The sequence below is a fragment of the Tenrec ecaudatus genome, chromosome 2, assembly GCF_050624435.1.
Source record: "Tenrec ecaudatus isolate mTenEca1 chromosome 2, mTenEca1.hap1, whole genome shotgun sequence".
Taxonomy (NCBI): Eukaryota; Metazoa; Chordata; class Mammalia; order Afrosoricida; family Tenrecidae; genus Tenrec; species Tenrec ecaudatus.
The window spans coordinates 238,676,264-238,689,915 of NC_134531.1; the positions used below are offsets into that span (position 1 = coordinate 238,676,264).

The 13,652-nt window shown below is 36.5% G+C and overlaps 1 pseudogene; it reads left to right on the top strand.

Annotated features, from left to right (window-relative positions):
• The first annotated feature begins 3,155 nt into the window (after nt 1-3,155).
• LOC142440560 (ATP-dependent RNA helicase DDX19B pseudogene) overlaps nt 3,156-13,652 on the top strand; it is a 41,426-nt pseudogene continuing 30,929 nt past the window's right edge.

Genomic DNA, 13,652 nt, shown 5'->3' on the forward strand with positions numbered 1-13,652 from the left:
AAAATGACCTTGAAGATTTACATGCCTGAGATTTATACTTCACCATCTGGAGAATGATCACTGAGCCAGATGAGCAGCAAGGATACCAAGCAGTATGGAGCACCTTTTCCCTTAAAATAAATAGATGTTATTTCATAAATACTGGTGAGGGACAAGACTCAGCTCCAAGAAATAAAAAAAAAAAGAAGCTTTTTGAAGTTGTTGTTTTGGTTTTTCCTAGAAAGTTTTAAGACCTATCTTAACTGAAAACAGTAAAACAAAATAATAAAAGAAAACTTAATTTAAAACACATTTTGTAGATTATTAATTTGAGACCAACTTTGAGTGGCTTTGCTTATTTGATACCAAAACCAAACCAAACTCACTGCCTCTGAGACAATGCCAACTCATAGTGACTGTACAAGTCAGGTGAGAACTATGTCTCTGTGTTTCAGAGACTGAAAGTCAAAGGTCATAAACAACTTAACTTTTCTCCTGCTGAGAAGCTGGTGGTTTCAAACTGCTAATCTTGTGGTTAGCAGCCCAATGCATAACCAGTGTTCCACCAGGACTCCTGGCATACTTGATAAACCTACTAATATGTAAATGTAAAATGTTTCCTCAAATAGCTGAAAATGTTTATAAATTGAATGATAATATTATGTATAATTCGTTTACTTCTTTGAGAATGACCAAATTTAACAATGTTGACTTTATTATACTTGGTATTAAAATATTTTTATTCATTTTATATATCTTTCAAATGCTATCTCATGATTAAAGATAAAACTAAAAACAATATTATCAAGTAAGTGTGATGCTTGTTTTCCTTCTCTGCTGTAATTGAGTGCTGACAGTAATTCATATTTGGAATTAAAGAAATTATGTAACGAAAGTGAAATATACTTAGAAAATTCCACTCCTTTTCTTGTTTCCCCTCTCTTTTGTTTTTGTTGCTGTTGTTGTTTTCATTTTATTGAGGGAGGACTCTTACAACGCTTGTCACAATCCAGACGTCACTTGCATCAGCCTAATTTATACATAATGTTGAATTCATTCTTCTCTAGACGTTTACTTTCTGTTGAGCCCTTGCTGTCAGCTCCTCTTTCCCCTCCTCACCCCCACCCTCATAATGTCTTGATGGATTGTACATTGTTATTATTTCCATCTCTCACACCGACCACTGTTTTACTTCCCACATGTTTTCTGTTTTTCTTACCCCTAGAGAGGGGTTTATGTGTCAATCTTTGTGATCAGTTCCCCCTGTCTCCCTTCCTCCCCACCCTCGTCCCCCTACCTGTCTGGTATCACTATTCCCACTTCTGTTCCTGGATTCTGTGTGTCATGAGCTTCCCATCTCTTATCTATACCTGTGTACATGTCCCGGTCTAGTCTGAATTGAGAAGCAACACTGAGCTCATGGTAGTGGGGGGTGAGGAAGCCTCAAGGAACCAGAAGAATATGATGTGTTTCATCGATGTTTTATCGCACCCTGGTTGACTCGACCCTTCCCTGTGGCCCCTCTGTGGGGAGATTGTTCCATTGTCTAAGATAGGCTTTGGATCTCTGCTCCACACCCCCTCATTCTCAACAATATGTTTGTGTTTGCTTGTTATGTGTCTGCTGATGCCTATTACCCAGTCCCTGTGACTACTCACTTCCAGGGAGGGGGTCAGTTTGGCTCTGGTTGGGGCCAGCCCTGTAGCTCTCTCTTTTCATGTGTTCCTCCATTTGGCCACCTCGTCCTCATGGTTTGGTGCACTGCTCTAGGGTCTGCATGCCCACTCCCGGTTCTGTGGAGACAAGACCAGTACTCTCCTCTTGGGTGGATTAGCACCCTGCTCCCTCCTTCATCATTTCACTTTTGCCCTCCCACCCCCACATCTTGTCTCCTTCCTTTCCCCATTTTTGTGTTAGACTAACATGTACCTCCTTGGGTTTGGTCCAACCTCCTCCCGACTCCCTATATCTCAACCCAAATGTTGTGATATAAGTGGCTTCTCTTCTATACCTACTGTGCTGATTACACTTACCTCAGGGGACGCTTGCTGTACCTCTCCTTTGTGATTGGATGACTTGGCTTAGCATAATTTCCTCCAACTCTTCCCGTGAAAAGACGTTTCGTGTGCTTATCAGTGCTTTTTAGCGATGCACAGTACTCCATTGTGTATGTGCCAGAGTTTACTGATCCACTTGTCTACCGATGGGAATTTAGGGTGTTTCCATCTCTGCGATTGTGAATTGAACAGCAACAAACATTGGAGTATATATGACCGGAGGCGATTTATTTCTTACCTCAATGGGTATATTCCCAGTAGAGAAATGGCTGGGTCATAAGATAGATCGATTTTCATTTTTTTAAGTATCGCCAGACTGGTTTCCATAGCAACTGCACATAGCTACAAGACCACAGCAATGGAGGAGGGTTCCTGTACGGCTACACCCGCTCCAGCGTTGGTTGCTGCCTGATACTCTGATCTGGGCCGGCCTCAAGGGCGCTAAATGGCATTTCATGGTGGTTTTGATGGGCATTTCTCTGATGGCTAATGATCAGGAGCGTTTTCTCATATGTTTATTAGACATCCAGGTGTCATCCCTAGTGAAACTTCTTTTCAGTTCTTTTGACAACTTCTTCAAGTGGATAACTGTTTTCCTCTTTTTGCAGACAAGGAGGGTACTGCAGATTTTCATGATAAGCACTTTCTTGTACCATTGCTAGAAATCCTCTCCCAGTCTGTGGGTTGCCTTATAACCCAATTTTAAACCTAAGTGCCCTTCAGTGGCATAGTACTAGGAAATGTGCTGCATAATTTCATACTTAAAATATTTAAGCAAATAAAGTACAGTCCAAAATAGGATATAGAAAAAAATCACACAAGTGAAGACCAAGCAATATCTAAAAACATATTATTTCATCCATTTATAGGAATTTAGTTGTCTCTACATTTGGCTATTTTGAATAATGCTTCAGTGAACATTGCTGCACATGTATGTGTTTGCTTTTAAATCTGTTGGATATGTCCATAACAGTGGGATTGCTGGGTATCACAGATCCAGTATAGATTATAACTCAGTATAAAGAAAATAACAATCCTCACAAATTGACCAAGAGGTAACATCATGATACATGGAGAAAAGACTGAAGTTGTTAAAGATTTGTACTGCTTGGATTCACAATGAATGCTCTTGGAAATCTTGGGAAAAAATTGGTCAAATTTGCTGTACAAGATTACGTTAGAGGTTTGGAAATCAAGGATGCTACTTTGCAGATTAAGGTTTGTCTGTGGCAAGTCAGGATATTTTCAATCCCCGTCTATGCATGTGAAGTTGGACATTGAATAATGAAGACCAAAGAAGGCTTGATACATTTGAAGTATGGTGCTGGTGCCAAATCTTGAAAGTACCATGGAATGCTGAAAGAAGCAACAATCTGTCTTAGAAGAAAAGCAGCCAGAAAGTTCCATGAAAGCATGGATGGTGAAACTTTGTCTCACATATTTTGGACATGATATCAGGGTATTGTAAAAAAAATAAATTAAAAAAGGAAGTGAATGACATGGGACTGGGCCCTATCTGTTCTAATGTAACTAGGGTTGCTATGAGTCAGAATGGACTCAAAAATCTCAACAACACAACTTTACAAACCTCAGGGCACTTCTACTCTGCCTAAGAGGGTTGCTATGCATTTCAATCCACCCTGTGGGTTTAGTTATTTTGCTATTATTGTTTTGGTATTAAGCTTGTTGTTTTATGGTATAGTTCTGCTTTAGTTTTTTGAAGAATTACCATGCTATTTTACACAAAAGCAGTATCATATCACATTACCACTAGTGATAGGTAAATTTTCCAATACCCCCTATCTTTTCTATAACTTGTTATTTCACATTATTTTTGAATTACCCTTTCTAAAACCCACTGCCACAAAGTTGATTCTGACGCATAGCAGTGCTAAAAATATTTATGGGAAATAACAGCCTCATCTGAATCCTGACTTGTGGCTGGTGAGATTTGAACTGCCAACCTTGCAATTAGCAACCCATTCTCTAACCCACAATGTCACCAGAGTTCCTTTTATCCATCCTAGTGGGAGTGAAGGAGCCATGCTCTTGCTCATATTTTGCCTATCTCTTAGCCCCAGAAATCCTGTTGTGGAGATACAGTCATTGGATAGAATGAATTTAAGGTAGATTTGTAAGGATATCTCTTATTGGTTTCATTTTCACATAATTGTCTACAGGGTCAAATCCATTTTATGAGTAATTAATATGTTAAAAAGATTAAATTTAAATACCTTCATGAATATCATTTTTAAATAATTATAAAAATAGTTATGGCAGGCCAAGAAATGGTTCTCCTCAAAATCACCCATAATTCTTAAATCTGGGGATTTATTATATTACACAGAGAGAAGAGGTACAAGTGTTGTTAAATGATCAGGAGAGTTGGTGATTATCCTGGTGTGTTAGCTATGTTTGGTGGCAACATAATTAGGCTAGATTCTCAGCAGTTTGGCAGTTGAGATCTCCCCTATGCTGTGATCTGACACAATGTAATCGGTTGCATGATAGATCCTGCTGTGAACAGCCAGCAGCTATGGGAATACTAAGGAGGAGGGATGTCTCCACAGGAGATGATGTTTCCTCAGGGTACTGGTCTAATTCATGTATAACAACTGTTTTGGAGGTCTTCTTTACTTTATGCTGATCTGGATCCTGGAACTGGCTGACTAACCTCCATGCTTTTTGTTTTTTAAACATGAGCCAGGGGACTGCCATACTGTGTGTTGAATCTGGGAGCCATCAAAACCTTCCATTTCACCTGCCATTTGATGTATGATTCTTGGGTTTTACCTCTCGGCATCCAACAGCTGTGGTCTTCATGTTCATCTTTCTGCTTCCTAGTTTATCTTCTTCCTTCTTTATCAGTCCAGCAGCTCTCTAATTCAGGAAACATCTCCAGTTTAACATATGACCCGCATACTTAAACTAGACTGCACTGGACGTATCTTCTCCAAAAATGTGTGAAGCATTTTATTGATATACATTTCTTTCATCCCATATATGAAACTGGTTTTACTTCTCTTAAGAATCCAATCTAACATACCTAGATTATCCCATGGGAGCCCAATCTCATCACTTAAACCCATTAAAATTGAAGAACTATGTCTACTTAAAAGTATTACTGTACCAAGAGGCAAGAGAGATTCTAAGCATGCGAAAGTTTCAGCCTGTCTTTGCTGACTTTAACACAGAGGAAAGGAGTGATGAGCCATAATTCTGTGGACAGTTTGGCTCCAAATGGTCCTTAGCTGACATGTACAGGAGCTGAATTTCCTCAACAATTTGAAAAGTAAGCTTTTCCCTGACAACTGCTTTTAAAATTTTTTGTAGTAGTATTATTACATAGATTTTAGACCACTGGGATAAGGATCAGAATTCTGAGCTAGAATTGTGATAGGATAAATGTAAATTGTGGTATTATTGTCATACAATAATTCTCAAAAATATAGAAAGAAAGAGGTTTTCAGCTGACTGGGAATGTCAATACTTGTGATAGGTTGTGTTAGTTCAAGAGGACTAGAGAAACATATTCATAAACACTCATATGTGTTCAAGAAAGAGCTTTATATCAAACATCAATTGTATATTGTGAAAACATCCCAGCCCAGTCCAGAGCAAGTCCATAAGTCCAATATTAGGCCATATCTCTGACACTAGTCTATAAATTCTTCTATAGACTCATGCAACACATGCAATGGCACTGAGTACAGGAAAATCACAGGCTACTGAGTGCAAAGTCTTGTGGAACCAATGGCAGTTGAAGCATCTCAGCACTGGGGTGGGTCTCCACATGAATCCTCCAGCTCCCAGGTCAAGCTCCATGTGACTTATCAGCAGGAAGACAAAGCAGAGAGAGTGTATCCACCCTCCTGTGAGCTATTTAACTCTTCAGCAACTCCCAATGTGGTCATCAATTTGTGACCTGACTGACAGGCTAAGCTCCACCTCTTCGCAAGTTGACAGGAATTATGTAACTGCCACACAGATGCATAGTGGTTCATCTTCTGCTGTGATACATATTCCTTGTATTTTCCTTAAATTCTTAGTAATATACTATATTATACCCAAATATAATATAATATACTTAAACCAAACAATTGCAATGGAATCAATTCAAGTCCAGCTCATACTTAGGACAAACCTATGAAATCCTAGTGTAGAGTAACAAAAACTCTTTCTTTTTTTAGTTATAGAAATGAGCATTCTAATAAATACAACATGACTTTTGTCATAGTCACATATAATTAAATAAATGTCCAGAAAATTGGTTAGGATAATAAATTTAATGAATGTAATGATCACCTCTGAGGACAAAGGTATGGAATTCTGACTAGAGAATTAAAAAAAAAACATAATATGAGAAGGTTTAAAAAAATTCTGGGAAAAAAAGTTTTTTTTCGATTTTTTTTAACCCTGGTTTTTATGAACATTTTGAAGATCTCTCCTTGTATAAAACAAGTACAAAACAAATCATTATAAGAGAAAACTCTTGATTGGTTGATGCTAAATTTAATTATGTGCCACAACTGAAGACCTCTTGTGAGAGACCTGGTGACTTAGTGATTACATATTAGGTGGCGAACCACATGGTCACCAGTTCAAAGTCACCAGCAGCTCTGTACGAGAAAGACCAGGCTTTCCACTCTTATATGCAGTGACAGTCTCAGAAACCCACAGCGATAGCTAAAAGTCAACATAAACGCCATGGAAGTGAGTTTGCTTTGGTTTGGAAGACATCTAGAGTGGAGTCAGAAAGTAAAATTTGAGTTGATTATAAAATTGCAATATTTCTCTCCTTTTTTTACGTTTCAAAGCTTGCATGTAGTACAGGCTTGAAAGTTGAACTTACAAAGCAAAAAAGCCACCAACAAGTTTAGCCATGGGCCTTCATTTAAGGAGTTTTAAAGGTAATAGACCACTATTCTTCCTCGGCAGCTTATACATTTATCTTCTTAGGAAAAAAAGATTAATGTATGAATTAGTTCTCTAATGCTTTCTTCCAGAGGCTTTATCCTGAAATTATGCATATTTCTTGCTAGAATTCATATTTATACTAAAAACAAACAGGTCAGATACTCAGATCTATTCCAGAATTGATGCATGAGTTTAGTCTACTTCTTCAGCTTTGTTAGCCTTAGTTAAAGATTACTGCTAATGGCAATGTATCTGAAAATGCATTATAGGCTAGAACGTATTGAAAACTTGGTAAACATAATTCTTTATATCAGCGAATATAGTAACTGTGTTGTAATTGAAAATAGAAACAATTACCTAATATTGTTTCCCCTTTCTTCTGTTGAAATTAATTAATAGCCTCCCATGGTGATTAATTTCCAGCTTATCTGAGACATATTTCATACTCATACTTAATAACATGCTAATTGAAGGGGTATGCTTGTATTTAAAAGCATTTATTAGGCCACCTTTCCTCAGGATAAATGGGTAATAAATATCAGAATATCTTTAATTTTCACTCTCAGCCCCATCTTGTTTTGCTCTCCCTGGAAAGAGTCAAACACTGTTATCATAATCAAAAAATGGTCTCATTGATTCATTTAAAAAGTTGGAAGTATAATTTTATATCTTCATCATTAAAATTTACTTATGTAATCTTATAGGGAAGATATATTTTCAGTTCATTGTGCCCCCTTATAGACTCATATATAATTCATATGCCAATGGATAAAACACACATCTCACCAAAGATGACATCTGAGTGGCCAATAAATATATGCAAAAATGCTCAAGCTCACTAGCCATATAGTAGATGTAAATCAAAGCAAAAACAAGGAGCAATCTTACACTGGAAATGAGAATCATGCTAAAGCAATGGCAACAACCATAAATAAACCAAAAACAAATTAAAAATACTCCAGAAGCTACATAGATTTGATCATTAAATACTGCAGGCTGGTTTATAAAAATATGAAGTCATTGAGGAAAATGTTATGTCACTATGTTACAAAACTGGGACTAAAAATTCCATACAACTCAGTAATTCCTCTGCTGGATATAGAAGGAGACCATTTACCATACCAAGAATAAGGAAAGAATAACCTAAATAAATAACTAACAGTAGAACATTTTGGTACATATGGAGGGCTACCACCCAAAATATGGAATTTGTATACCAAAGCTATGTATTTAATTTTTTTAGCAAAACAACCTATAGCTTTCAAAGTACACTCCATTATACTTAATACATTTGTCAAATCTGTGATTCCATTCTTGGAAACATTTTCAAACTCATCTGTTTGGATGGCTGACAGCATCACCTTCATATTTTTCTTTACTTCTGTATCATCAAATCACTATCCATTCATGTCCCTCTTCATTTGTGGAAAAAATAAAAACAAGTCACACAGAGTCAGGTCAGGTCAGCTGAGTAAGGTGTGTGGGGCAAGAGAGGCATGCTGTTTTTTGCCAAACACTGGTACACTGAGATGGCTGCGTGAGCAGGTGCATTGTCATGGTGGCAAAACCAGTCCCCCACCTGCCACAAGTCAGGCCTGCTTTTGTTGCACACTGTTACATAATATTTTCAGAACCTCAGAAAGCTTGATTAACAATCTGACCTGGTGGAACCAAATCCAAATGCACTATACTCTATTACCATCCAGTGGTATGGACCTGAAGTGAATGAAGACCCAAAGAAAGAGTGGTCAGTGGACTGATGATCCAATGACAAATTTTATTTCCAAAGTACTGCTGTATATCTAATGGGGCAAAGGGTGCACAGTGCCGATAGTATAACAATAACATGGTGATAAAATTGATCTGGGCACAAACAATTCCTTGAGACTAATTCTATCTTCACAAATGCACCTGTGTTCTCAGTGTACACAGGGCATTTTGGAATGTGAGAAAACATAGGACCAATACCCCAATGTTCCGGTTACACAGTGTCCCCAAACACCCCATAAAGTCACTATTATACTTCAGTTAAAACTCAGCGACTCTCTACAATCCTCCTCACGTGAAAAAAAACCCAACAAAATAAAAACAAATGAGCATCATTTTGATCTTTGATTCCAATTGATGAAATTTTGGGGTAAGGTGACGATGGCATCTTCCAATGACTTGATTGATGTTTGCTTTCAAGATCGTAAGAATGGCACTATGTCTCATCATTAGTAATGACCTTGGAAAAAATGACTGGGTCGCTTCTGAGCAGTCCTTTCAGAGGATGACATATTTTTACTAAACAGTCATTTACCTGAAATGACCAAGACACAAATTTCACAGTGACCCTCCTCATTCCAAAATCTTCTGTTAAAATTTGCTGAACTGAGCTCCAAGACAGTCCCAGATAACTTCTCTATCTCTTCAATGATCTGTTGCTCATCTTCAAGCCCAAGTGCACAAATTTTGTTGACATTTATGTCCATTTGGGAAGTGGACGGATGCCCAGAATGAGTTTTGTCATAACATTTCACCTTTTTTGAAATTAGAAAAACACTGGTACACGTGAGTTTTCCCCATAGTGCTGTCCTTGCAAGCTGTATTCAACATCACAACAGTTTCTGTAGCATTTTTTCTGAGCAGGACACAACATTTCCCAGTCACATGCCATTCTTTTAAATCAGTAATCACAAAAGACAGGGTTCCAGTGAAACTGCTTTCATGAAAAAGAAAATCACTGTGACCAGAGAGAACTTCCTAGGCAACACCACTGTGTGTACTAATGCAGAGCGAGTTGCTAGGGAAAAAATGTGTAATAAGGAATTCCTCCCAGAGGAACTTTTTTCTTTCTTTTTTTTTAGGAGTTATCCCTCCTGTACAAAATGGAATACTATGTGTCACTAAAACACAATAAAGAAACCACTAAGCACCTCAAGGCATGGATTGACCTGGAGAACATTATGCAGAGTGTAATTAGTCACAAAGGTGCAACTATTGAATGAGCCCACTATTAAAAGAATAAGGAGGACAAGAGAAGAAGGAACGATAGGTTGGAGCAGAGATCAGAAAATTATGGCTTGTGAGCCATAAGTAAGTTTTTCAGTAAGTACATGTGACTCTGAAATAAAATAATTGCTGCCCCTGGACTGGAGTATTGAAAGTTATTAATTAGGTGAAGGGAAAAATTGATCAACAAGTGAAGTGGCAGAAAATAAATTACAGGAAGTGGGTAGGGTAAGCCAATGAGGGTTTTGGTAAGTAGCCTAAATTGTTGAATGTAAATTTATTATCAGAAATGCAATCCCACTATCTGGTTCACAATATAAAAAATAACACAATGGATTAAATAATTATGCTACATACTTAGAGTAAACAAAAATATATTGAGTAGATATTTTCACAGCTTGTTGGAAAATCTTTGTTCATTGTACTAGTCTGGGTAGACTAGAGAAACAAATTCATAAACATATGTGTATAGCAAAGAGATTTATATATAAGAGCAATTGAATATTGAGAAAATATCCCAGCCCAGTCCAGATCAAGGCCATTAGTCCAATATTAGCATATATGTCTAATACCAATCTATAAAGTCCTCTTCAGAGTCATGAAACACATGTAATGACGTTGAATGTAGGATGATCACAGGCCAGTGTGTGGAAGTCTTCTGGATTCAGTGGCATTGTAAGCATCTCAACACTGGCAGGGGTCACCATGTGTCTTCTTCAGCTCCAGAGGTCTGCTTGCATCAAGGTAGGTTCATGTAACTTTTCCTTATGGATTTTTTGCAGGGAGTCAGCCTGGTCAGTAAAGAATCTCCAAGGGAGTGAGCCTGAGCCAAGAGAGAAGTGTCTCCCGCCTCCAAGGAGGAAATACAGGAGCTCCTAGAATCCTCAGGAGAAGGCTATGCCCATACAGAGGCCTTATTGGTTCTTGATTGACAGGCCAGACCCCACCCCTCCATTTGTAATCCTCTCAGATTGACACCAGATTATGTAACTCCCACATTCATGTAGTAAGTGTTATTAGCCATAGTGAAGCACTTTTCTTGAACCCTGATATCATTACTTGAAATTAATTACAGAATTAAATAACAGTCTCTGACACTCTCTAAGAGCACTCACATCTAAATTTGAGCCTACAGCATGGGTGCACCATTCCTTAAACATTATATGTGAGAGAATGTCATAGCTATCAAGTACATCCAGCAAAAGCTTCCCTACAACTCTCCATTTCTCTGCTTCATTACACTTCAAAGCTTGAGCCTTGTATTTCAACCACTTGCTTTAACTAATATTCTTAAATGCCTCTTATTTTAATTATATCACATAAATTTACCTTAAATATCATAATTAATTTAATTTAAAATTTCTATATTTAATCTTGTAACTTCAAATCTCTCTTTCTTGTACTTTGTCTGTCTCTCTACCTCCCTACCTACCTGCACCAACTTCAAGGCTTTGGACTATTTTTCCTTCTGTATTCTGTGTAATTGGTTTATTTCTTGTATTCTCTCTGAACAAAGAATCCTTAGGGTGAACATTTGACAATGACATGCTAATAATTATAGATGCAATGTTTTCCCTCTGTTAATGTTATTTAATGTACTAACAAGGCACTGTCTACAATAATGAAAATCTGTGAGTGTGCTTTTCAATACAGTACTCACTAGATACATGCATCTCTTAAGCACTTAAATTTTGTTTTGTGAAACTGAGAGACTGAATGTCTAGTTTAATTTTATTTTAAATAGCCATATGTCACTAGAGATTACTATATTGAATACTGATGTTGTAAGATTCCTTTTTCTCTCTCTCTACATAATATGGTTTTCTCTGTATTTGATTTACTTCTAAATCATCTTGCTCTAAGACTGATCATTAATTGCTTTCTTTCTTTATTTCAGACATGTCTTCCAATATTTCCTCTTAAAAGTTCAGTATATTTATAAATACAGGGTTAATTACATGAGTTATATTGAAAGCAACAACTTTGTGAGGTCTAAAAGTGCTCTAGGTTTTTCTCAATTAATAAAAAATGAAAGTGTGAGGAGAAATCAGTACTTAGAAAAGGACATCTTACTTGGTAGCGGCAGAGGGGGAATGAAGAAGTGGAAATCCTTGGACACAATGAATTGGCACAGTGGCTGCAGCAATGAGATGAAACATAACAATTATGAGGATGGTGCGGGGCACGTCAATGTTACAGTCCACGTATTGGAACCAATTCAATGGTCCCTCACAACAAAAAATGTTGGTTAAGTATGCAATCATAGCACTATGTTACTAACCTCTTGAAACTATTTTAAATCACTTTTCAAAAGTCTGTATATGTTTTGTTGAAATTCAGTATATGATTAAAATAGACCCTTAAATATTACAAGGACAAAGAACATAGAAATTTGTGGTTGAATTCAACTTTGCTATTGGATTATTATGTAATTTTGAATCTAAATTTTTTCCAGATTACAAATGATCCTTCATGTACACCAGCCACACACAGAAATTAATGTTCTTAAAATAAAATATTTAAATACAAGTCTTTCCAAATTTTTATTATTAATTCAAAATGATGTCCATTTCTCAAATGAGAGATCTGAAGTATAAAAGGACCAAATAAGTAGTTGGAAATAACATTGCAAGTAAACAGGAAAGCTGGTTTTAAAATCAAGATCTAGTAAATTCATTCTCAACCTTCATGAATTGCTCCCTCTGTCGAATGCCAATAGTGAATTAATGCTTATACACACCAAGGGCTTTTTAACTGGGCAAATTTATGTACTGAAATCGCATGGAGGTTATTTTTGAAATTGTTTTATGTACATTTAATACTAATTAAATAGATAAAACTTTTAAAATGTGATATTAATAGTATGAGATAGTGAAGCAAAATAGATTCTCCTATACTTTTTACATACTTCAGAAAAGAAGATTCAGAATGACATGGATTGGCAGAGTGACTACAAAGGACTCAGAAATAATGATTGCCAAATGAGGTAAGACCATCTAAATGTTCTGTTGTAACAAGGTCACTGCGAGTCTGAACCAACTCAACTGTGACTACCAACAACAATAAGGAGAGTATACTGCCCAGCAGAATTGTGATTGACATGATCTTTTCTGAGAGTAATTTGGTAATAAATTTCAAAGTCTTACCAAATTATCTCTCTCTAACTATGCCTCTTTTAAGAATTTATTTTGCATGAGGTTGAGATTATTTTCTTTGATGTTTTCAGAAAGACATAGTCATGGCAGAAGTCATCAGAATCAGAATGCTGAATTATAGATTAGTAAATGATGTAATTATTTTTAATATATATGAGATATATTATATACCAATTAAAGTAATAGTGTGAGCATGCCCTGTCATCACACATGTTTATATTCCATCTGAATGTAAATTGCAACCATAAATGGACTAAAGTAATTTTTAAAATGAATTTTATCTCTATTTATAGAGATGATACTAACCCATTAAAACCTTTAAAAATCTGTTTTAAATATATTATGGAATGGGGTATGTTATATTACAATGCTCTAATGGGTCACAGAGATATTTAAATTTTTTATTCTCTTTTTTTAAACATTTTATTAGGGGCTCATACAATTCTTATCACAATCCATACATATACATACATCAATTGTATAAAGCACATCCGCACATTCCCTGCCCCAATCATTCTCAAAGCATTTGCTCTCCACTTAAGCCCTTTGT